General features: G+C 54.0%; 1 long non-coding RNA gene across 1 annotated transcript; it reads right to left on the bottom strand.

Moving 5' to 3' along the window:
* Positions 1 to 6,158: 6,158 nt before the first annotated feature.
* LOC139829097 (uncharacterized) lies at positions 6,159 to 7,554 on the bottom strand. The gene is made up of 2 exons (XR_011741343.1): positions 7,023 to 7,554; positions 6,159 to 6,440 (listed from the first exon to the last, which is right to left on the bottom strand). It is a non-coding gene; the product is annotated as an uncharacterized lncRNA (long non-coding RNA).
* Between the last annotated feature and the right edge of the window lie 15,047 nt (positions 7,555 to 22,601).

Genomic DNA, 22,601 nt, shown 5'->3' with positions numbered 1-22,601 from the left:
CTGGTCCGTGTCCTTCCCAGCCGGCGTGGTTTGGGCTGGGGAACTAACCCCACTCACCATCTCTGCCTGGGATAAAGGGAGTTTGTTTCTGCTTTAGCTCATTGCAGTATCTCCTGCTGTCAGACTTTCCAATTAAGGAGCCAAGTGGGAGTCAGGAGAGACCCCAGGATGGATTTCACACTCGCTCTTTATTTATATGTAAACCTGGATGCAGGGCTGAGCTGCTGAGCGAGAGAGAAGTAGTGCAGAGGGAGGGGCAGGGCAGCCTGGAGAATAGAGGTCTTTGGTCGCATTTGAAACGTGTGTGTGGGACAGGACTGAGAGAGGCAAAATCTGGCTTGTCTCTCCCACCTGCATCAGCTGCTGGGAGGGTGCTGGGCTCCTGCTCTCTTCCCAGACCCTGCTTGTGTCTCCCAGAATGGCACTTGAGCATCTCTGAACGCTGGGGATCACAGAATGGTTTGGGTTGGAAGGGACCTTTAAAGATAATCTAGTTTCAACCCCCCTGCTATGGGCAGGGACATCGTCAACCAGATCAGGTTGCTCAAAGCCCCATCCAACCTGCCCTTGAACATTTCCGTGGATGGGGCACCCTCAGCTTCTCTGGTCAGCCTCTTCCAGTGCCTCACCACCCTCCTAGTGAAGAATTTCTTCCTTATATCTAATCTAACGATGCTAAATCCACAGGATTATCCTAATGTCTGTAAGATGGAGGCATTGCAAAGCCACAGATTTCTAACCCTTCCAGCAAGAGGTACTTTAATGATTTCCAACTTTTTATTTGCTATTTCTTTTTTTCCTCAGAAAGCTTATAAGGGCTGTGTCTGCACTGAATGCTTGGTCCAAGCCTGAGCCTAAGTGTGTACTCCAATTTGCCTAACATAGGTCACCTTAAATTTCTACATCTGGGCTGCGGTGTCTCTTCTCCATTTCAAATGCTCTGAGACCCCTCAGATGAGAAGGGGCTGTTAGTTGCCACCTCCTGGGTGGGCGATGGTGAGTTCTCTCAAGATGAGCATCCCCACGTGCCCCAGTGTCCACCTGGACTGCACACAGCGTGGAGGTGCGTGTCCTGGATCAGGTGGGTCACAGGGTCTGGCCCCACAGCCTCCCAGGTTGGAAACCTGGCTCCTGCTGGTGCCCCAGGACGGGGCACCAAGTCTTTCTGCTGTACCCCATATCTGACGGCACTTCTGGTCCTACAGAGGGCTCAGCTGGAGGAAGCCGGTGAGGGAAATGTGGGCAAAGGAAGATGTCACAGCTGGGGGTACACAGACCAGGGCCAGGATGAGGAGTGGCAGATGCCCCAGGCAGGGCTGTGACAGTGTCCCTCCTGGCATCCCTCCATCCTCTGTTCTCTTCCATTTCCATTGGGTGGGACCTTTTCAAACTGCCAAAAACAACTGGCCATCCGCTCTTAAATAGATAAATAAATAAATAAATAAATTTAATAAGGGCAAACAGATTTAAAGTTAAAACATTGAAGGATCAATTTTCCCATGGACAAAAAGGAGCAAAGGCTGTCCCTGTGGGCAGCCAGTGTGCGAGCACACACTGCTCAGGGGACCGAGTCCCCAAGCAAAGACAGCTTCGCTTTGAGCAGTTCTGGTCACCAGGGCCTGTTTGCCAGGCTAGCACAAGGGCTTTTGCCTTGCTTATGGTGTGATTACGGCTGCACAAACAGTTCCACTGGCTCAGGTGCTCCCCCGCCCCCATCCTCTCCTTCCCTTTTTTTGTGAAAGGTGACTTGTCTCCTGCTTGCTTTTTGCAGGTATCTGAGCCAGATGACAACCCAGGTGATGCTCACAGTCGCCGTTCAAATTGCAGCAGGGGTGGGTCGGTCGCTGTGATGGCAGGACAGTTTTTGGTCAGCTGCTTGGGTGAGGTTAGCAAAGCACCTCTCGGATGGGAAACAGGAGGTGTAGGCTCGGTCCTTGGTTTTCAAACACTTGTTCTGTGTCAGGGAAGTGTTTGATCCCTGGTCATGCTGTACCTAATTAGAATAAGGGTAACAGGATTTCTCAGCTTGGCAGGTGTGCTGGAAAGACAAATTCAGCAACGTTCGGAGAGTACTGCAAGACTTGGGCTTTACTGAGATAACTCTGCAGGCCACAGCAGTTCTTGCCCATACGACTGAACTGCAGCTACCTCTCATGGACAGTCAGAGCAGGAAGAGACACCTGAGGGGTAGCTGAGAAGTACAGAAAAAGGTGAGCAGCTTGGGGCAGGTGAACAGGGATTATTCATTCTCTCTCCCACTTGAGAAGCAGGGGCATGAAACAAAGTCAGTAAATTGAAGCAGATAGGAGGATGCAATTTGTCATGCAACGTGTTGAGGTGCTGTGGAACTCCTTGAGAAAGGATATCACAGCCCTAACATCACAAGACGATGGAAGAGAAACCCACTGAAAAGTGTGGGCTCTGTAGATTTACATCTGGCTCAGGAAAACCAGCTAGAGGCAAGGGGGAAGTACTGTGTGCTTATCTTCTTCTTGTATCCTTCCCTAGGTACCAACTGCTCTTGGAAACAGGACCTATGCAAGGTAGGCCTTTGGGCTGGCAGTGCTGCCATTCTCATGCAGGCAAATTTCAGACCCTGAGGCTTAAGCAGACACTGCTAAGCCTGGGAAGGGTGTAACACAATGTAAGAAGAAGTAGAAACCCATGCAACACTGTCAACCTGGGTCCTGTGGGGTCCTCCTGCTCCAGGAAGGACTTGTTCCCTGCATGGGCAGGTCTGGAAGGTAAAGCTGCAGGGTGCTCATCATGCTTTCACCCAGGTCTCTGTCTTACTTTCGTGGTGTTGCAGGACAGCTGATCAAGGGAAGCCCAGGGAAAAGCTGCTCAGATGGATCCCTGCCATATTCAGGTGAGTGGGGCAGCTTTGGGGGTGGACAACACCTCAGTGGGATGTTATCTAGAGTTGTAGGATGAGATAAATAAAGCTCCATGCTCAGCATAGGATGCATGTATATTTGGTTGCAGACCTGTCCCTTAAATCCCTGTCTGTACCTAAATTGGCTTCAAAGAAGCGAGGATCTGTGAGCCCCCTGCTGACTCTCAGAGCCAGATAAATATCCCGGGGAGCCAGCAGGCACCCAGCAACAAAGCTGGGTCAGAGAGCACCTTCGCAGCCAAAATCCCAGGACCTGAACTGAGATGTTCCCATCTCCTACAGCCTGAAATGTCCCCCAGCTGAGCCTCCCTGTCCCCCCGAGCACTGGGAGAGCCAGCCAGCAGCCCCTTCAGCACGTGGCCGCTGTATTATTTAAGGACCCCATTGCAATTAGCAAGGCACTGGAGAGCAGCCAGCACGGACTGCAGGTGTGAGTGCCTCTCCAGGGCACGGACACCGCAACAGCTGGGCTCCACCTTCCTGGCTTCCATCTCTCAAGGGCAGTCCCAAAAATAGGCTGCTGCAATCACCTTGGCCAGAGACCCTGCTGACTGAAATCACCCTGGCAGAACAGCAGGACGAAGAAAACATTGTGATTTGCACAGAGATGAGCACAGATACGACAGAAGGGTGATGATCAAGACAACTTGCCTCTCCGCAAGCCCAATCCATCTGAAGGAGGTAGACCCAGACTGGCAGGATCATGAGTGCATCACAGTTGCACTCATCCAGGTTCTAAGCCCACCAGTTTGCCGCCTTCCTTTATTATAAGACCAATTGTTTCCCCACCACTCCTGCCCCTAACGAATCCTGTTTTGCTGCCATCTCACCACCAACCAAACCTGTTTTGCCGTATATCCCCTGGCAGAAGGACCTAACTGCCAGCAGCAGGTGCTGAACGTTGCTTTACCACTGTAATTAGCAGGCTAGGCTCCTCTCTTCGTCTCTCTGATCTCTGTTTTCATTGCTCTCTGCTGCTCACGGGAAATCTGATAGGCAGTATCTAAGGTCTCGTGTCAGCAGCAGTCATTGCTAGGCTGAGCACCCTAGCAACAGGGCGATGACGGGACGGGAACACTGTAGGCAGAGGTAGGAGATACCTCTGGGTGGGCACCTCACGGAAAGGACACCTCAGTTCTAGCTGCTACAAGAGTTTCTAAGAGCCTTAATGACTTTGTGGAAGAAAGGGAAGGGTGTTTGGGATGCCCTTGCAGGTCTTGGTGGTTCTATCTGTGGTCAGCAGTTCCCAAGGACCAGACTAATGAGGCTGGCTCAGGTGGGTCTGTCTCCTCCATAGCCACTAAAACTGCCCCACAAGACTCTTCATCGCTGTTTTTCTGCAGCAGGCACAGCCTGACTCATCTTTGGGAGGCATCCTCCAAAATGTCACTGAGAATAAACCTGCTTGGCTTATGTCACTACCTGCTGGGGACTCAGCAGTGGGAGGAGGCTGTGGGGCACTCTTCCAGGCCAGCTCTCTTCCCCACAGCTCTCCTGGGTGTCTCAAAACCGTCACCTTCACTGTTCCTGTTCACACAGGATGTAGGCAGGTCCCTGTAGCTACCCTTTGGTCTGGACTTAGTGGTCTTTAGACCCCAGAAGCCACCAGGATGCTGAGCAGTGAGATCACTGTCTGAGCAGGTGTTCAGAGAGCAGGTGGCCAGCTGAGGTTGCCCGAGCTGAATGCTTGTAAGGGCTGACAATGTCGAAGGATCCTCTTGAGCTGAGCAGACTGTGTCCGCATACACATAGTGTTTGGTTTGAATGATCGGGTACCTCTCTCCAGGCTGCACTTCAGATGGGGAGTGACAGGTAGCAGCCAGGAGGGTTCTCTTCCCATCTTCCCTTAGAGACAGCCCACCAGGACACCCTTTCTCTGGTCCATTGGCACATCTCTGGTGCACACTCAGTAAACGCCTTCAGGGTGCATCCATGGGAGGACAGGCTTGGAATTTGTTCCAAAACAGGTCAAAGAAGGTCTTTTCACAGTTAGAGTCTGTGGTAAACACAATAAATTTCTACCTGAATAGCACAAAAGTCAGGAGAGAGGCATCCCCCAACCCCTCTCAGGTCTAAGAACATAGCTCAAAGGTACATGGCTGCCCAGAGCCATAGATTTGGAAGACATGTGCTGTGCATGCACTCCAAGTGATGACAAGTCCAAGGGGTCCCTGGACAGAACAGGTGGGGCTGGAAGCAGCAGCAATGAGACTGGAGAGACCCTTGCTCCCTCTCTGAGGACAGGGAAGGAGAGACAGCCTGAGTCCACGCGAGGATGGGGAGGATGCTACAGGAGCACAGGACATAAATCCCCAAGCAGGAGTGGCTGGACATATGGGGGTCAACAGCACTCTGTAGGGGTCAGTGCTCCTATCCAGCAATCCACACCTTCCATACAATGTTGGCTATTGGGTGCACAGAGCCATTTGTGGTGAGAGCCCTGCCTTCCTCAGCCTCCCCTTAGGGCATCACCCCCAGCCTCCTCTTAAGACATCACTTCTATCCCCAAACCAGACCCCTCACCACAAATAAGTTGTCCCCCCCAGGCCAGCTCACCCATATGGGGATGGGGCTGAAGGAGCCCATGGGAAGGCTGGTTACTGCGTGGTGGTCTAGGGAGCAAGCAGGGCATGGATGGAGAGGAGGAAGAGCAACTGAACCTGCTCTAGAGTGTTCCTGACAGCAAAAACCTGAGCTGTGCTTAGAGCCAGGATGCAGGTCAGCTCTGCCCAAGGCTGTGTATGGGCTGGTGGTCCCAGGCTGGACTGGAGAGCTGCAAACAGAGAGGTGGGTGTGGGATGGATGTTCGGCACATGCTGATAAAAGCATGGCTGTGCTTTGCTGTGTCTCAGTGCAGACTCTTCTTTCACCCTCTGGGCACTTCCAAGGAGCAAAGTCCCTCGGATCCCCAGACTGAGGGATGTTGCATGATGAGGTGCTCATAGCCACCCAGGAACGGTGTCTTGTGCGCAGTGTTCCCCCACAAGCACTCAACCCTCCTCTGCTGAGAATCACTCGGGGGAGGACGGAGACCAGGAGGAGGAATTTGCTGGGTGTGAGGAAGTGACTTGAGCTGCGGCACAAAAACTCCCTGGGTGGGTGTCATGAGCACACGCTGGGGAGTATCCCGTGGGCCTGAGCTCAGAGCTGCATATGCTGCTCCTCTGCCAGCACCAAACATGGCACCTGGCATCTGCTCATCTCAGGCCCCATTGGTACAGAGACGTGGTAGGTGGAAAGTCCAAACCCACAGCACAGCCCATAAAGGTCATGTTTTATTCTGGCTGATCTCCTTTGCTTGCCTCATCTCCTGGAGGAAAATGAAGTGATAAACAGCCAGCAGCACAGTTTTGTTAAAAACAAATCAGGGCAAACAAACAGGGGATAATTCTCTTTCCGGCTGGTGCGGGGAATTCTGCTGAGCCAAGAGCGATGCTCTGGGGACAGCTGTCGCTCCAAGCCCGCAGGTCCTGCATGACCAGCAGACAGAGGCCATCTTCTCACTGGGACAGGATGGCTCAGGTCTTGCTTCCTGGATGGTATTCTGGGGAGACAAAATATTTTTTCTCCTTGTGCAGGATTCATACTCCTGCATTTTCCAGATTCCCAGTGAGTGGTTCCTGCTCCCAGGCTCTGCTGAGCCGGACTGTGGTCTGTGCCCAGAGCAAGAGTCTCTCCCGGGATGAAAAAGGTTCATGGACACAAAGAGTGAATTGGGGACAACCACCTTGTCTGCACAGCGTGGAGCAGGCAGGGAAGGGAGGAAGGGTGGAAGAAGAAGGAAGGAAGGAAGCAAGGGAGGGAGGGAGAGAGGAAAGAATGAAAGAAAGAAGGAAGGGAGGAAAGAAGGAAGGGAGGAATGAGGAAAGAAGGAAGGGAGGAAAGAAGGAAGGAAGGGAGGAAGGAAGGGAGGAAGGGAGGAAGGGAGGAAGGAAGGAAGGAAGGAAGGAAGGAAGGAAGGAAAGAAGGAAGAACAGTGAGAACACAGGGAGGGCTCCTGGGAGGTGAGAACACACAGAGTGGTCACATTCATGACTGTGCGCAGAGAGGAGGGGACAGGACAGAGCTGGGATAGAGGTGGTAGAGGGGTCTGAGAGTCAGTCGTTCTTATCATTTTAATTCTTACCTTCCTCCCCTGAGTGGCAGGATCTCCGAGTCTTTTACAGGGCTTTACAATCCCAGAACCTCGCGGGCTGAGGCAATGAGAAGTTAAGCGAGGCCACCAGAGAAGATGAGAAGGGATTGTGTTTCTTTCTTTCCCCTGAAACAAAGCAGAGCTGTCAGTTGACACTTCCCGCGCTGCCCCAGCTCCGGAGGGTTGCTGGGGCTGCTTCCAGCAGACAAGAGACGTCACGGAAGAGACAAGAGATGTGGGGCGAGGCGTGGGATTCCTGCAGCGCGGGGTCCCGTGCAAAGCGGTGCCTGGAGCCGGTGTCCTCCCACCCGAGCAGGGAACGAGCTGCCGGCTGCCTCCTGCAAACCGCGGGCCGGGCAGCTGTGAGCCCTGGCAGCCTGGAGCCATCCTGGGAACATGGTTTTGAGGCTGTTTGCTAGCAAAAGGGTTAGGAAATCAGGCAGGCTGCCACCAAAAGTCTGCCCGGCTTTTGGCAAAAGTCTGCCCCAACGATACAGCTCTACGAAACGTTTCAGCTTTGACAAATGTGTGGGCTTTTCTTGTTTCTTTTTATTTTTTTTAGTGAAAAAAAACAACTCAGTTGCATTGAAAACTTGCCCATCTGGTGTGAGGACAGTTCAGCCAGCCAGTAGGAGAGCTGGGGCAGCAGGCCCATCTCCCCGTACACAGGCTGCCTATTGTTCTCTGTGCGGAGCAGGAGGATGGCTTGCATTAAACCAGAGGACTGGACGGCACCTCTTGGGTCATCGAGGCTGGACCCCCACCCACAGGGTCAGACTCCTACTCTCGTTCTGCTTCAGAACAGTCTGGGCAGCATCTACAGCTTGGGCATGTAGGGTGGCATCCCGAGGCCAGGAACAGACTGAGACAGGCAGGAAAAGGCTAAAATCTGCCTGCATGACCCAGCCCAGCCATCAACCAGCACTGCAGCACAGGCAGGATTTTGGTGTCCCATCCCCATCCTTTCCACCTTCCTTGCTCCATCGCAGCACCGGGGACTGGCTCTGCAGTCCGACACTGAGGGAGGCTTGAGCCCTGTTTGCTGGAGACCACATGTGGTTTTTAACGGCTCTGGGCACCAAACCGAGCGTGGCAGGCAGGGGGTGAGGGGAGCTGGCAAGCCGGCAATGTCTCGGTACAAATCCCGTTGCTGAGTGCTGTACCCAGGCTCAGCCTCCACTGCTGTCACCTTGGCTGCACCAGGCTCCTCCAGCCCCTCTGCTGTCTTCTGCTGCTTCTCGTCTGCTTGTTATTCATGGCAGGGGGCAAGAAGCTCCCCCCTCCCGCCCCCCATTCAATGTGCGGATGATCACCATAGCCCCAGAAGGTTGAATTTAATGCTAGGGGGATTTGCAAGTCAAGAATTCCTGTGCCCACACAATGCGCAGCTGGGCTTTGAAAAGGCGTCAGGATTAAAATGCAACCGCAAACTTGACAAACCGGCGCAACGGCCGGCAGACAATGGGCTGCAGCTCCCTGTTATCATTCACGGCGTGTGAAGGACCAGCGGCGGGCTCGGTGGGTTACAAGTCATGCGCCAGAGATGCTGCTGGCCTGGACAGCAGCGGGGAGGGCTCCTTTGTGCTGCTCTCGGGGTGGGGAGCAACCCGAAAACCAGTCCAAACGGAGACACGTCTTGGCTCATAGCCGGGGGTACGGAGGGCGGGATGGCAGGGACCCGCTGCCACCGTGGGCGAGATCCGAGCTCCTGCCTGGTGGGGATTCATCCGCCCTGGGTGTCTCCAGACTCATTGGTCTTTGCTTGGTGAAAATTAAGGAGCTTTTGCTTGGTTGTGTCCTGAAACTGCAACTTGGTTTATGCAGGAGTCATAAGTAAGGGGTACATGGAGGCTGGGGGGATTCTGGGTGCATAGGGATGCCAGGATGGGGCAGAGGGTTTCAGATGATGACGGATTAGATACAGGTCAACCGTGTAATAGTAAGGGACAATGCCACCTGGGGCTGCAATAATTAACACTCCAGAGACAAAGCCAGCAAAACAAGCGGTTGGATGTCCCCGTGGGCAGCAGTGAGATACCTTCCCCAGGCCCCTGAGCCTGCCAAGCCTGCTGATCATGGGGCACAATGCTCCACCACGGCCCTGGGGGCATGCAGGGCAAGGGGAGGTCTGGCAAAAAAGTCTTGGGTCTGGCAGAGCGGTGGGAAGGAAGGAGCCACCAAAGAGGCAATATGACAAGCATCTGGTCCTTGTGTGACTGTCATGGCTTGGATCAATTATTTTAATGAGTACATGGACAAAGGTCAGGGAGGAATGTGACTTTGTGTAATGTTAGTCAGGTCTCTGTACTGGGTACGGTGGAACACGCTTGGTGGTGCAACTGGGCAAGCCGTGGCGTTCCCGTTCAGAGGCAGCAGCTTCCAAACCTCCCTGGTCTGGAGGACACGGGGCTGAGTCACCATGTGTACAGCACTGTGCTATAAAATCAGATTGGGGGATTGACCCCTTCCCACCATCTTCCTTGATGCGTGTTCTGCACAGGAGCGTGCACCAGTTTCTCTCTCAGCACGTTGGAACTTGGGAGCACCAGAGGATAAGCTTAGCAGCAAAAAGGGCTCTTGTCTCCTCAGTGGTCTCCAGGCAAAGATGGATGTGGGGGAACAGTTCCCCCACTAACAGATATGAGGACCAGTGAGCAAACTCAGCCCAGGAAGCTGAGCCCAGGAAGCTCCCGGCACCCTTCCTGGGGGCACGGAGAAGAGCTGTCCCTGTGGTGAGCCAGGTCTGGAGGGACCGAAAATCCCCTGCCCCCTGCGCTCTGGAAACCAGAGCAGTCCTCAATACCAAGTGGCACTGTCCATTTTTTTGTTAGGCTGTGCAGGAGTATTTTTTTGTTTGTTTGTTTGTTTGTTTGTGTTTGGTTTGTTTGTTTTTAATTTCTTAAAATTTTACACAAAAAAGCTTGTTCTCTCCCTCAAAAAGGGGCCTTTCAAAAATGATGCAAAACTGACACTGCTGGAACTTCAGGGAGTTTGTCGGGAGCAAGAAGCTGTAAAAAGATTATTGAAAAAAGGATTGACATTTTTCCTATACTGAAGGGGAGTTTTGTAGCCATTTTGATGCTAGTTTAGATAGAAGTACTGAAGAGCAGAATACCTGTGGGTTTTGAGCTTCAGAGCGACACAGGGAGAGCAAGGGTTTTACCTGGCTTTGCCCAAATCTTACACAATACCAGAACATGAGATTTAGCAATCTGGCCTTGACCTGACAGAGAAATCAGAGCTGTGGTGTGAGATCTGTCTTAGCGTAGCTCTCTTTGTGTCACGCAGACTGATCCTTCAAACTGCCAGCCCTTGGAAAAAAACAAGAAACAAAACTCATAAGCAAATTCTTGTTTTATCTACTCCCTGGGCCAGCACAAGCAGCTTTTCCCAAGTTCTGACTGTGCCCAGGTCTGACTGCAACTAGAAAAATGTCATTCGTGACCAAACACCCTTGCTGCCTGTGGTGGTGCCCTGTGAAGGCTTTCTTGCTGAGCTTGCAATCTTGTCTCTGTCCCATGGAGAGACAGGCCATGGGTGCTGGTGTCCACTGGTGATGCCTGCAGCAGAGCCAGGGTCAGTCCAGCATCCTTCCCCTCTGCTCTGCCCTGGTGAGACCACACCTGGAATATTGTGTCCAATTGTGGCCCCTCAGTTCCAGAAGGACAGGGAACTGCTGGAGAGAGTCCAGCGCAGCCACCAAGATGCTGAAGGGAGTGGAGCATCTCCCGTGTGAGGAAAGGCTGAGGGAGCTGGGGCTCTGGAGCTGGAGAAGAGGAGACTGAGGGGGGACTCATTCATGGGGATCAATATGGAAAGGGGCAGTGTCAGGAGGATGGAGCCAGGCTCTTCTCGGGGGCAATCAGTGATAGGACAAGGGGTGATGGGTGCAAACTGGAACACAAGAGGTTCCACTTAAATTTGAGAAGAAACTTCTTCATGGTGAGGGTGTCAGAGCCTGGCCCAGGCTGCCCAGGGAGGTTGTGGAGTCTCCTTCTCTGCAGACATTCAAACCCGCCTGGACACCTTCCTGTGGAACCTCAGCTGGGTGTTCCTGCTCCATGGGGGGATTGCACTGAATGAGCTTTCCAGGGCCCTTCCAATCCCTGGCACTCTGTATTCTGTGATTCTGTGATCATGGGCAGATGGTGCCCTGGGCTGCCAGAATTAGAGGTGTTCATGGGGTTGAAAGACAACTTGAGGAAATGATGCTGGGGAGCTGGCAGAGCGGGGTGCAGCACTGGACCTGGCTGGAGAGTCCCGGAGCCTGCAGAAGGCTGGGCACTGGGCACCCACCCGGGGCTGCATTCTTAAATTAAGACAACAACAGAGCAGCAAGAACTACAACAAAATAAATCCCGTGGCCCTTATAATGGTGGGCAGCATCTGGTCCCCCAGTAACCAGGTCTTGGGGGGTCACTTCTCTGCAAGAGTGGGTGCATCTGCTCCATCCCCCCATGGGGTGGGTGATGTGCCCTGTGGGGAATTTGAGTGGACACCCTGTGGTACCGACCCCGGAGCAGGAGCCACCCCCAGGGAAGGTTGGTTCCTGTGCTGGCAGGGATGGGATCAGCCTGTATTAAGCTGAGCCTTGTGGGTATGAGCTATCTGGGATACCTGCAGCACTTGGTGGGCAGATGCCCGGTAGCAGCTGTATCGGGAAGGTGCTGGTCGGATCCTCCCTGGACTCTGTCCATAGCACCAGCCGCCACACCGAGCTGCAGCTCCCCAGCCCAGGCACCCCAGCATCCCTCTCGCAGCCCCACACCACCTCTGCTGTTTATTTCCCCCCCTGCTTTTCTTTCCTGTGGGCTGTGAAAAGGTGCAGTCTGCCTGTGATCATCCCCCCTCCCTTCCCCCTTCCCGCTGGTCAAAACCACCATCCTGGAACAGCCCTGCGGATTAGTGAAGGGATACCTTTGAAACCGATGCCAGGAAAGCTCCGTGGATCAGTTAACAGGAGAGTATAAAAAGCCGTGCCTGTCTCCCCCCATACCCCCCCAACTCTCTTCCTCCATGTCACCGGCCCTGGCTGCCGGCTCGCCCCTGGCTGGGGGCCTGCGATCCCAAACGTGCTCTCCAGGCTGGCTTGCCTCATTAATTAAAGAAGACAGATTTTTTAGCTTCTCTTTCCCTCCCTCTCTCTCTCTCTTTCTTTTTTTTCCTTGGGCTTCTGCTGGGGAAAGTGGAGCCAGTCTTGTGGAGGCAGGGGGAGGACGAGGAAGAGCCCAGGGATTACAGGCAGCCGAGGTTCTCTGCTCCCAGGGTGCAGGACACCCCGAGCCTGCATGATTCCATCCCCTGCTCCCAGCAGGCAACCTCCTGGGGACTCGAGAAGAGGGACTCAGCTCCCTGGCCCACAGTCCTGGGACCAACAGTGGCATTCACCGCCCCTCAGGGGACATTTCCTCACGGCTGACTGACACGAGCATCCTGCAGCACCTCCTCACCGACTCCTGTCCTGCTGGTCCTGCTGGTCCTGCTGGTCCGGGGCAGGGACCCCATGCCTTTCCCGGGCACAGATGGCACTGCAGCGGCAGCTGTGCGTACGGTGAGAACGTGTGGGACCAGCGTGCGTGCTGCACCGATGCACGGAGCAGTGTGTGTGGTGCAGAGTTCATGGCACTGCCACACATGGCTCAGGGCGTGTGGAGCAGTGTGTTGGTGCGGGGTGTGTGGTACAGCCGTCATGGAGCAGTGTTCATGGTACAGCCGTGCATGGAGCAGCTGCCCGTGGTGCAGTGTGCGCTCCTGCTCCAGGGCCAGATCACACCTACAGAGCACTGTTGCAATTCACACCATCTGCATTGATGTTGGGGTAACGCAGCTCTCAGCCTGACCCCAGCAGAGGCACAACCTCTACGTGAGCCACGCTGGCGCATGATGCAAGGGGGAGCTGGCCTGAGTGAGGGCGGGAGGGCAAAGCGGGGACAACAGGAGCTCCAGGAGGGACTGGAGGGCTGTGCTGTGCTGGGAGCTGGCCCCTGGCTCTCCCTGGCTTTGTCTGATCCTCCCCAAAGAGAAAGCCTGGCTGGTTCTTCTGGCTGAGTCATCCCAGGTCTATCAGCCTGGCTGCAAAATTAAATTCAAAGCTCGTCTTTTTAACACGAAGATCACTTACATCCAGCTGCATGAGCCGCGGCCCCTTTAGGATTTAATAATAAAATGAATGCCCATGACCTGACTGTTTGCTCACGCCTGGATCTTCCTTGATGGATGAACAGAAATTGCTCCCTGGCTCGGGTCATCCGCAGTAAAAATCGCCAGTCGATTGCTGGGCCCTCCCTCGGCTCCTCTGCGTTCAGGGCTCGCTGGCTTCATTTGGGACCTGGCTTGAAACGGATAATCAATAATAATCAGGCTCGACGCTGTGACGGCACCTTTGATCCGAGGATCTCGGAGCACTTTGCAGCGAATAATGAACGGAGCCCCTCTGTGAGGCAGGCAGGAGCGTCTGCATTTTATGGGGGGGAGTGGAGCCCAAGGACAGGCTGACCCCGCTGCTCGCCAGCTCTGTCCTGCTTGGCATCCCACGTGTGGACAACTCGACCACTTTAGCATGACCCTGGAGAGTCACATGAAGAGGGGATGGTGCCAAACATTTGTGGGGCTCATCCCCCGGTAGCTTGTAGGTCTGGTTCTTTCTTGAGACAGCCTGAGCTGCCCTGTCAATAAGGCTAGTTTGGGAAAAGAAGTGCAGGTTTGGGGCTCTGCTTGGCAGGAAGCAGAGCAGCCCTGGGATGCAGTGCCTTCCCCCAGGGACAAGCGATGCTGTGGCTCCAGGCCGGTGGTGACAGCAGGGCCTGTTGCGCTGTGCTGGCTCCCTGAGATGGGCTGCAGCACCTCTGCAGCAGCATACAAGGTCCCAGGCTGGGTCTGGGGAGTGTCCCTCTGAGGGGCTTTCAAGCTAGCACCATCCCCAGGCCTGGGCAAAGAGGCTGGCAGCAACCAGCACAGCTGCTGGGTCCTGGCTCCAGCCACCCCAGAGATCACAACCACATCCCGGGCTCTGTTTGCATTTGGGGGAGTCTCGCATCACCTGAGCTGCAGCGATGCTGGCCCTGCTGCTGCACCAGTCCTCCCAGACCCACATTGTCCCTGGGCTGAAGCCTGGGGCTGCTGGCAGGGACCACAGCGAGGTCTGCGGGGCTGGTGACCTGGACCTTGGCTGGGATGGTGACCTCTGCCCGAGGGAGGGGGGCACAGGGGTGGCAGCTCTGGGGATGCCATGTCCCCAGGCAGCATCCCTCGGCCAGGATCGCGTCCTGCCCTTCGAGAGCTGTGTCCCCTGTGGACAGCCAGGGGAGGGCGGGGGGGCCCAGCTGTGGGGATGTCACCCCCGTGTCCCCAGCCCGCACCCCCAGGACAGTGTTCTGCTGGTGTCGCAGCGCCACCCCTCGCCTCCCGGGGAAAGTGCCCGTGGGCTTCCGCTGGGCTCTCCAGCAATTAAGGGAGCAAGATATTAATTGTTTCTAATCTGCACATCTCCAAGGTCACCTGTAAGACTGAGCAAGGGAAGCAAACATCCCCCTAAATGGTCCCTGTCACCCACCCAAGAGAAGAGGCTGCAGCCCTGGGATTGCACTATGGACCCTGAGCCCCCCCAGCCCCAAAATCCTCTTTGGGAGCGTGGCCGTAGGGTGCAGGCTCCTGCAGAGAACGATAGAGGCAGGGATGCTCGATGGAAGGATGTGAGCCTGGTGCTGGCCTTGAGCGGGAAACACCCTTTGCTGGGGATGAACAGAAAATGAGAGCAAGCAAGCCGCCGGGCCAGCCAGCCCGTGCCTCCTCGCAGCCGCCCGCAGCCGCGCCGCCCGGCCTTTGTCTCTCACGCTCAGCCACGCTTCCAGTCTTCAAAGTGTTAAAACTTTTCAGTGTGTGCTGCAGATCCCTTGCCTGCAGCCTCCTGCCCTGAGTCAAATTAATCATGTACTGGGAAACACAGCAGGCATGTACTAGCCCTGGGCATGGTGTATCACGTACTTTCTGGAATCTGTCACATGGGGAGCTTTCTGTTTTAGGCTCAATTGATCCTTTCTCGGTTTGATACTGTGTTTAATTGTGAGATGAGGCTGTGTGTTTTTGCTTCAGCCGAACTTAAAGGGCCGCTCTTCCCAGCCTTGTTTTCAGATGTCCGCAGGAACAGACCGCCGCTGTCTCCTCACCCAAACAAAAAGCCTTTCTCTCCCCGCACACAATATCCCCTCTGTATTGTCCACAACAAAGAGCAGGGCTAAATTAATTTTAGGTCTGGCTCTTTTAATGTAGGGCTGTGGAGGGGAGGTGCTTTTATTGCTGCAGCTGACGGTTCAAACAAGACAGGCGAGAGGTGGCCTGGGCCACCGGGCTCTCTCTGGGCGGTGGGGATAGGGACCAGGGATGTGCCTGGACCTGGGGACGCCGCCTGAGCCCAGGGGGGTGCAGTGCCCGGTGCGAGGTGACTCGAGCTGGAGCAGAGCCCCGTCCTTCTTGCTGCAGCATTGTCACAGGTGGGGCAGAGCCCACCCGGGCTTTCCCTCCACCCCACAGGAGGGCTTTTCACCCACCCTCCCCCAGAAAGAGTGGTCCAAGGAGGCTGGGTGGGACAGAAAGTGCCTGCACCCCAAAAGGGATGTCCCCTGGGCACTGGTATACCCCTCTTGATGGCCAAATTGCCATAGCAAGGTGATTTTTCATTTTGTCTTTACAAAAAAGATTTCAAGAGCCAAGCAAAAACCAGAGCAGCCCTTGGAAACTGACTAAAAATGGTGAGGGTGTCAGAGCCTGGCCCAGGCTGCCCAGGGAGGTTGTGGAGTCTCCTTCTCTGCAGACATTCAAACCCGCCTGGACACCTTCCTGTGGAACCTCAGCTGGGTGTTCCTGCTCCATGGGGGGATTGCACTGGATGAGCTTTCCAGGGCCCTTCAACCCCTGACACTCTGGGATTCTGTGAAAATAAACATTTTTTTTCCCTGTGTTCTTCCTCCTGAAAAAGGCTTATCTGGAGCAGTCAGTGCAGGCCACTGTGCGCAGCAGCGTGAAATGGAGCCTGCAGGGCCTGGGACAGGGTCTCCACAGGGTCTCCCCACTGCTCTGGTGGGTTCATCCCTCTGGTGTGACATGCCACCCGCCTGCACTGGTGGTTTGCACAGCTCACCTGGTCCTGTGGGATGCTGTGGGGACACTGGGGAGGAGGGAAGGGGCCACACAGCCACCAGGTCCTGATGGCATTGCCAGGATGTGGGATGTGCGGAAAGAGGGGGAGGAGCCCTGGGAAACAGCTGAAACTGAGTCAAGGAGAGCAGGGTTTGGGGAGGGGAGATGTCTGGTCCAGGAGGTGGGAAGGAAAGGAGATGCTGAGGGGAGCAGAGGACAGGGACAAGAGACGCGTGTGGGGCATTGGGCAATGGTACAGCAGCACAGGGGTGTCGGAGGGGAGATGGCAGAGGGGAGGGACGTGGGTTGGTGTGAACTTGTGTGGTTTTCCACAAATTTAGGCAGAGACATGGGACTGAGAGGGGCAGGAGAGGCGTTGTGGCCAGCTCAGCTCAGGGTCTTCCTTGTTGGCATCTTCCCCAGTGGGCGGACAGGGCAGGTCCCACCACTGGGCATGTGGGAAGGGTCCTGGCCAGCCCTCCGTGGAGAAACAGAGTCCGGGCGTCTGCTCTCTCCACGTATCCCCCAGTTCCTTGGTAAATGGGTAGAAACTTGCTCCTGGTTTATAAATATTCAGCACCAGCAAAACCCATTAATGTTGCATTAGGGCTGTGAATCGGAAAGCCCCAAAGTCAGGCAGCTCTGTGCTGCAGCTGCAGTGCGATTGGGTCCCACCGAACATGCGCAGCTGCCCGTCCTGCTCCAGCCGAGACTCGTCTGCCTGCCAGGACACGGCATGGCTGCAGCAGCGGGCTGTTGAGGAGCATTGCCTCGCTCCAGCGGCCCTGGAACATGGACTGGCAAAAGCCAAAGAAAAGGAAGGCATGGTGTCTAACCCTCAGTCCCAAAATCTCCCACTCTCATGAAATGCAATGGTTGTAGGTTGAAGGCTGGGTGGGTTTTTTTGAGTGGGATATGCTGGGAACCAGGCACGACCCCTTGGGGCGGAATGTCTCCAGATTTGGCCAACTTTTTGGGAGAAGAATGGAAAGTCCCTTGGCTGCGTAGTCGAGCTGACTCGGTCTCAAGGGCTGCTCCCTCCATCCGGCAATGTGCGCTGAATTGCATCTCCGGGAATAGGCAGCAACGTGTATATTAAAACAGAAGCTGGAGAAAGGAGTTACATCTGTGCAAAGCAGCGATCCAAGTGTTACTATCGGGACCAAACTTTCTCACTTCCAGGAGAGCAGCTCTGAATGTGACAGTCTGCAGACTTGGGCATCAGTTTCAGCCAGCTTCCTCATCTCACTGTGTTTTGCAGATTCACCTAGCAGCCATGTCCCCTCCACTCCAGCAGCATGTCATTGAGCTTGAGGGGATGGAAGGAGCAGGAGATGGGTGGGAAAGGGGGCACAGAGATGGAAGAGGGGGGAATGCTTTGGGGAGCCATTGGGAAGCAGGCAAGGTGGAAAGAGCTTATGAGGAAAGGCTGAGGAAGCTGGGGCTCTTTAGCTTGGAGGAGACTGAGGGGTGACCTCATTCATGGTTATCAATATATAAAGGATGAGTGTCAGGAGGACGGAGCCAGGCTCTTCTTGGTGACAACCACTGATAGGACAAGGGGCAATGGGTGCAAACTGGAACAGAGAAGGTTTCACTTAAATATGAGAAGAAACTTGTTCCTGGTGAGGGTGCCAGAGCCTGGCCCAGGCTGCCCAGGGAGGTTGTGGAGTCTCCTTCTCTGCAGACATTCAAACCCACCTGGACACCTTCCTGTGGAACCTCAGCTGGGTGTTCCTGCTCCATGGGGGGATTGCACTGGATGAGCTTTCCAGGTCCCTTCCAATCCCTGACATTCTGGGATTCTGTGAGAAGGGGTGGTGGGGTTGGGAGGTGATCAGGGAATCACTTGTGGGCACCGAAAGGGAGGGCACGATGGACCACTGGAGGTTCTGCTCTGGGAATTAAAGGCCTCTACTAAATCCTCTACAATGCCTAAACAGACCTCCTCCCCGACAGCTTGTGCCACTGGTAGTGTGTACAGGGTTGGCTTCCAAAACCTCTGGGATGAACTGAAGGGGTGGTCAGGTCTGAGAGTTGATGGCTTCTGCTGGGGCTGCTCTGGAGGCAGCTTGGTGGGCTGGGACGACCCGGCTGCTGAAGTCACTGCTCGATCCTGGCTGGTGTGGTAAAACCTTCCTCCCTTTCTTCTTGCTGCTGCTGCTGTGCCTCTCACACCACAAACTGTCCCTGTTGGAGAGTCTCAGGGCAGCATAGCCCTGCCTGGCACACAGAGAGCTGGAGCCCAGGGTGGGTGAGCAAAGGATGCCAGGCTCTGGACAAGGACGGGAGGGATTAATCCCTCTAGGCTGGAGCAAGTTTCAGTGTCTCTTCAGGATTCCTGCAGAACTGCCTTCCCAGAGGGTTGCACAGTGCACGAAGCAGTCCTGGAGCTCCTAGAGAAGAAAAGTATTGAGACAAGAGACTGCTGAAGTTAATTTCTGCAGCTTACCTGGAATAGTAAATTTCTGGATGAGAAATGGGGAGGTGTGTTTCATCAGAGCTAAGAAATCTGTTTTACATCAACAAGTGTTAGAGACAATGAAACGAAGTTGCCTGTCCTGCGCAGTTTAGATAGGGGATGATGATGAGATAGGGAAAGGTCATTTAGAAGGCAGCAAAGAATAGATGCTTTGCTCTTGAAGAATTAATGCTAGGAGGAGTGTTTTTCCCCAGATTCAGGGACAGGGAAAAACTGAGGAGCCTGGCAATGGAACATCTGTGGCCAGGCAGCAGGAGCAACTGGCTCTTGGTGCTGTGCAGTGTTACATAGCCAAACAGCTAACTTCTAGTAGATGTAGCTGAGCTACCAATCTTTAGGAAAAACTTTGAAAACAAGAACAGAAAAATAGCGAGAAACTTTCAAGAAAAATGAAAGTCCAAGGTTCTTGTTACCCCAGCTGAGCTGGTGTGGCAGGTTGCAGTAAGTCACACTGAAATCTGGCTCGGTGACTGCTGCCCCAGGCAGAAAAACATTTCCTTGAGCTGAGAACCTGGAGCTAACTCTGCTCTACCTGTTTCTGCAGTGTCTCCCAGAGCCGACCCCCTAGAGGTTTTCTAGATCTGTCCTTTTCTGGGGCAGATTAGCTGTGAGCACCCACCTTCTCCTGCCAACCTTCTCCTCTCTCTCCGATCCCCCTCTGTGCAGATGTCTGCTCAGGTTTGGTGTTCCCTCCTGGAGGGCTGTGCTGCTCCATCTTCATTTGGTGTCTGCTGGGCAGAAACAGGGATCCCAGCTGCAGAAAGAAAACTTCTGGGGAGGAAAGCCCTCACCTGAAGAGACTGATAACCCCTGCAGACGTCTGCTGCTGTTTCCTTTGCTGGCCGGTCCTTGAGAGATTATTAATGGTGGGTAATGTTGGGGATGGTATATCCTCTTCCTTAAAGCCCTCACTGACATTAACAGGCACTTTGATGCCACAGCGGTCTTGTAGGGATCTGCAACAGAGCAGAGCAACTGAGCATCTTTCAGTTGTGACCTTCACCAACAGGAGAACAGTCAGTTGGTGACTGAGACAGACTGACCTGTCACTGTTAGGGATGCTATCCACTTTCCCATGTTGTTAAACTGGCATTTTATTTATAAATTTTTTTTTTTTTTTTTATGATTGGAAGTGGTGGAGGGGAGAGAATCAGTTCCCAAAAGTGATTCCATAAAGCAAAAAACCTGATGAAAATGTTTGGAGTTTTCAAAAAACCAAACCCCTCACCAACGCCATGTTTGACAGGTAACAAAAGAGTCAAGCTTTTCGAGTCTTCCACCGGAAACATTTCTTACCATCTTTTCACAGCCTCCCATTTCCATAAAGCTCAAAGTGCTGCCATAACTGCTCCTCACTCAGCAGCTCTGCTGTCCTGGCCCGGCAGCACAGAGGAGCTCACTCAGCAGCAAGTGTGACACTGGTGATGTGCCCAGCCCTTCACTGTGGGACCCAGCAGCACCAGCTACCCAGTCTGGGTTTGGAGGCTCCTGCCTGATATGTGCAGCAAGAAGAATCCAAGAATTTGTGGTCTTTATTTACGGGCAGGGAGGACCTTCTCAGGGGAAGAGAGTCATCCTGCCTCCTCCTATAATGTCTGTGCCTGCCAGCCTGGAGCTGCTCTTGCAGCTGACGTGGATTGGAGACCTGAACGCATGTTACAGTCCCCACTGCTGACCATGAATGAAGGAGACAAACTCCCCAGTCTATCTTGTTTCTTGAGGATACTGGAGGCATCCCAGGACCAAGTAGAAGATGGTGTCTTCTGCTTCTGCACTGAGAGAGGTTGAATGAGAGGGCCTGGGAAAAGGCATGGACAGAGCAACATATTGGCTCATTGGGATCATGCAGAGCAAGGTGGAAGCTTCTGGGCTCTTGAACGTGAGGTCAAGGTCTCAGGTTTGGGATGAGGCTACTGCTCAGGAGGTACCTGCACACTGTATCGTTCAAGACAGGCTGGTCAGGCTGCATTCAAGACAAACGTTCACCTTTTTGGCAGTAAGAATCCATGAGTGAGGGTCTTTGGAGAAGTTAGTTTAACACATGGTAAAAGCGTGTGTTTGATCTGGACTTACAGAAGCGGTATCTGTGTGGATATTGTGAGCTGCTTCCCATTGCGTGCAACCAGCCTGCACCCAGGGAACCCAACTCTACCGCACGGGTGCTCTGAACAAAGCTGTCCCCTCATTTTGCACTGGCAGCGCAAAGATGTATCCTCAGCACCCTGAGCCCTTCTGAGGCCTTTTCTGGGACTGCCTCATGTCCCCTTGCAGCTGGGAGAACCAGTGGGGCAAAGAAGCAAAGATGAGCACGGGAATGGGCGTTATTGCTAGTCCTGCCTTGGAGACCTTCAAGCCTGAGCAGATCATCAGCTGGTGCAGGAAGATGCGGAGCTGGGTGGCCGGAGCGGGACAGGCAGAGCTCAGAGAGCAGAATCGCTGTGAGACAGACACCTTGCAGAGTAGGGGGACAGTGATCGTGGGGGTTGGTTGGTCTTGAGTGTCAGTGCAGTAGAGTGTGAGAACCAGTGGAGCTGGAAGCCAGCCCTGCCACTGTGCCAGCTGCAGCCAGGCCACGGGGGAGGGCTGGGCACAGCAGGCAGGGACCTGGTTCCTCAGAATGTGTTCCTGGGGAGGAGGATGACTCCAGCTCTCTGTTGTGATGCTTCGTCTTGGGGACAAAGCAAAAACCCCACCCTGGCTGTAATGTCTATAAACTAATTAACTGCGGGGCAGTGAGAGGTACACTGTGCAGGGGAGAAGTGGCACTTCTACGGTGTGTGGATGCAGGGGTAGACAAATGGATACCTTTGTGATGGGAACGCTGGGCAGCTTCTTGGAGGCAACAGAAAGCATTGAAATACTGATTATGAATGGGTATTAATTATTTTTTTAATTCATCCCCGAACTGTAAGAGATTTAAGAGGTGTAGACTTTGCTTGGAGGACCAGAAGAAGACAGGCCAGCAGAAGACGGCATTTGTGTTGCAGCTTTTCCTGGGCCTGTGGCCCATGCACAGAAGAGGATGGAACAGGCTGGTGCCTGGTAAAGCTGACCCTTCCCATGGGGACAGTGACGGCAAAGGGGCAGAGTAGGACAGCACTGGTGCAAGAGACCCATGTGCCGGCTCCGGAGCATCACGCTGCCGTCACCAGGAACACGCTGCCTGGGGAGAGAGATGCCTGGTCGCTGGCTGACCAGGTGCCCCATGGCACGGTGTCTGTCTGTCTGAGCAGCAAGCAAGGTGTCAGCAAGAGCAGATCCCAACCAAACACCAGCTCCACAAACGACCAGAACTCAAATTTCACTTATGTCTTTCAGTGCAACCCTGGGCCATCAGCTTGGCCCTGAAACCCACCAGCAAACCGCTCCCTCCTTAATCTCTAGTGTAGGGTTCAAGACGGATGCCAAGCGACCTTCACACATTGTCCCTCTCCCAGGACATGTGCTCTGAATGGGAGACAAGATGCAGGCAGCAGTGCAATCCAAGGGAACGGAGGTTTCCAGAGGCTGAAGGAAAGTACCCCCAAGCCCCCTTGTGCTTCAGGGCATAAGCTGATCATCTGCGGGGGCTGGGAAGGAATTTGTCACCATCTGCCTCTTGTCTCTCTGCTGTGGGGAGTAATAAGCAAGTGAGGAGGGGAGGATTCAGCAGTGTTATTAGTTGGAGAATGGCATTATTCCCCCTGTCTGCACCGTATAAATGAGTGTGTATTTTTCATAATGGGGGAATACATGCAGGGAGAGAGAAAAAATGTTTTAAAAAAGAAAGAAGGAAAGGGGGGAGGGGGAAAATGAATCGATATAACAGAAGCATTAGGGCACTCAGGGGAGTGTTTTACTGGGGCCATTAATATACTTCTCAGGTGGTAAAAGCCACTTAGCCTTTAAAAACGATAATGAAATGTTAACTACCCAAAGCATTATTGCTGAGTCACGGAGAGCCAGGCAGCTCT

Source organism: Patagioenas fasciata, chromosome 14, assembly GCF_037038585.1.
Source record: "Patagioenas fasciata isolate bPatFas1 chromosome 14, bPatFas1.hap1, whole genome shotgun sequence".
Taxonomy (NCBI): Eukaryota; Metazoa; Chordata; class Aves; order Columbiformes; family Columbidae; genus Patagioenas; species Patagioenas fasciata.
This window is presented reverse-complemented; position numbering and strand designations above follow the sequence as displayed.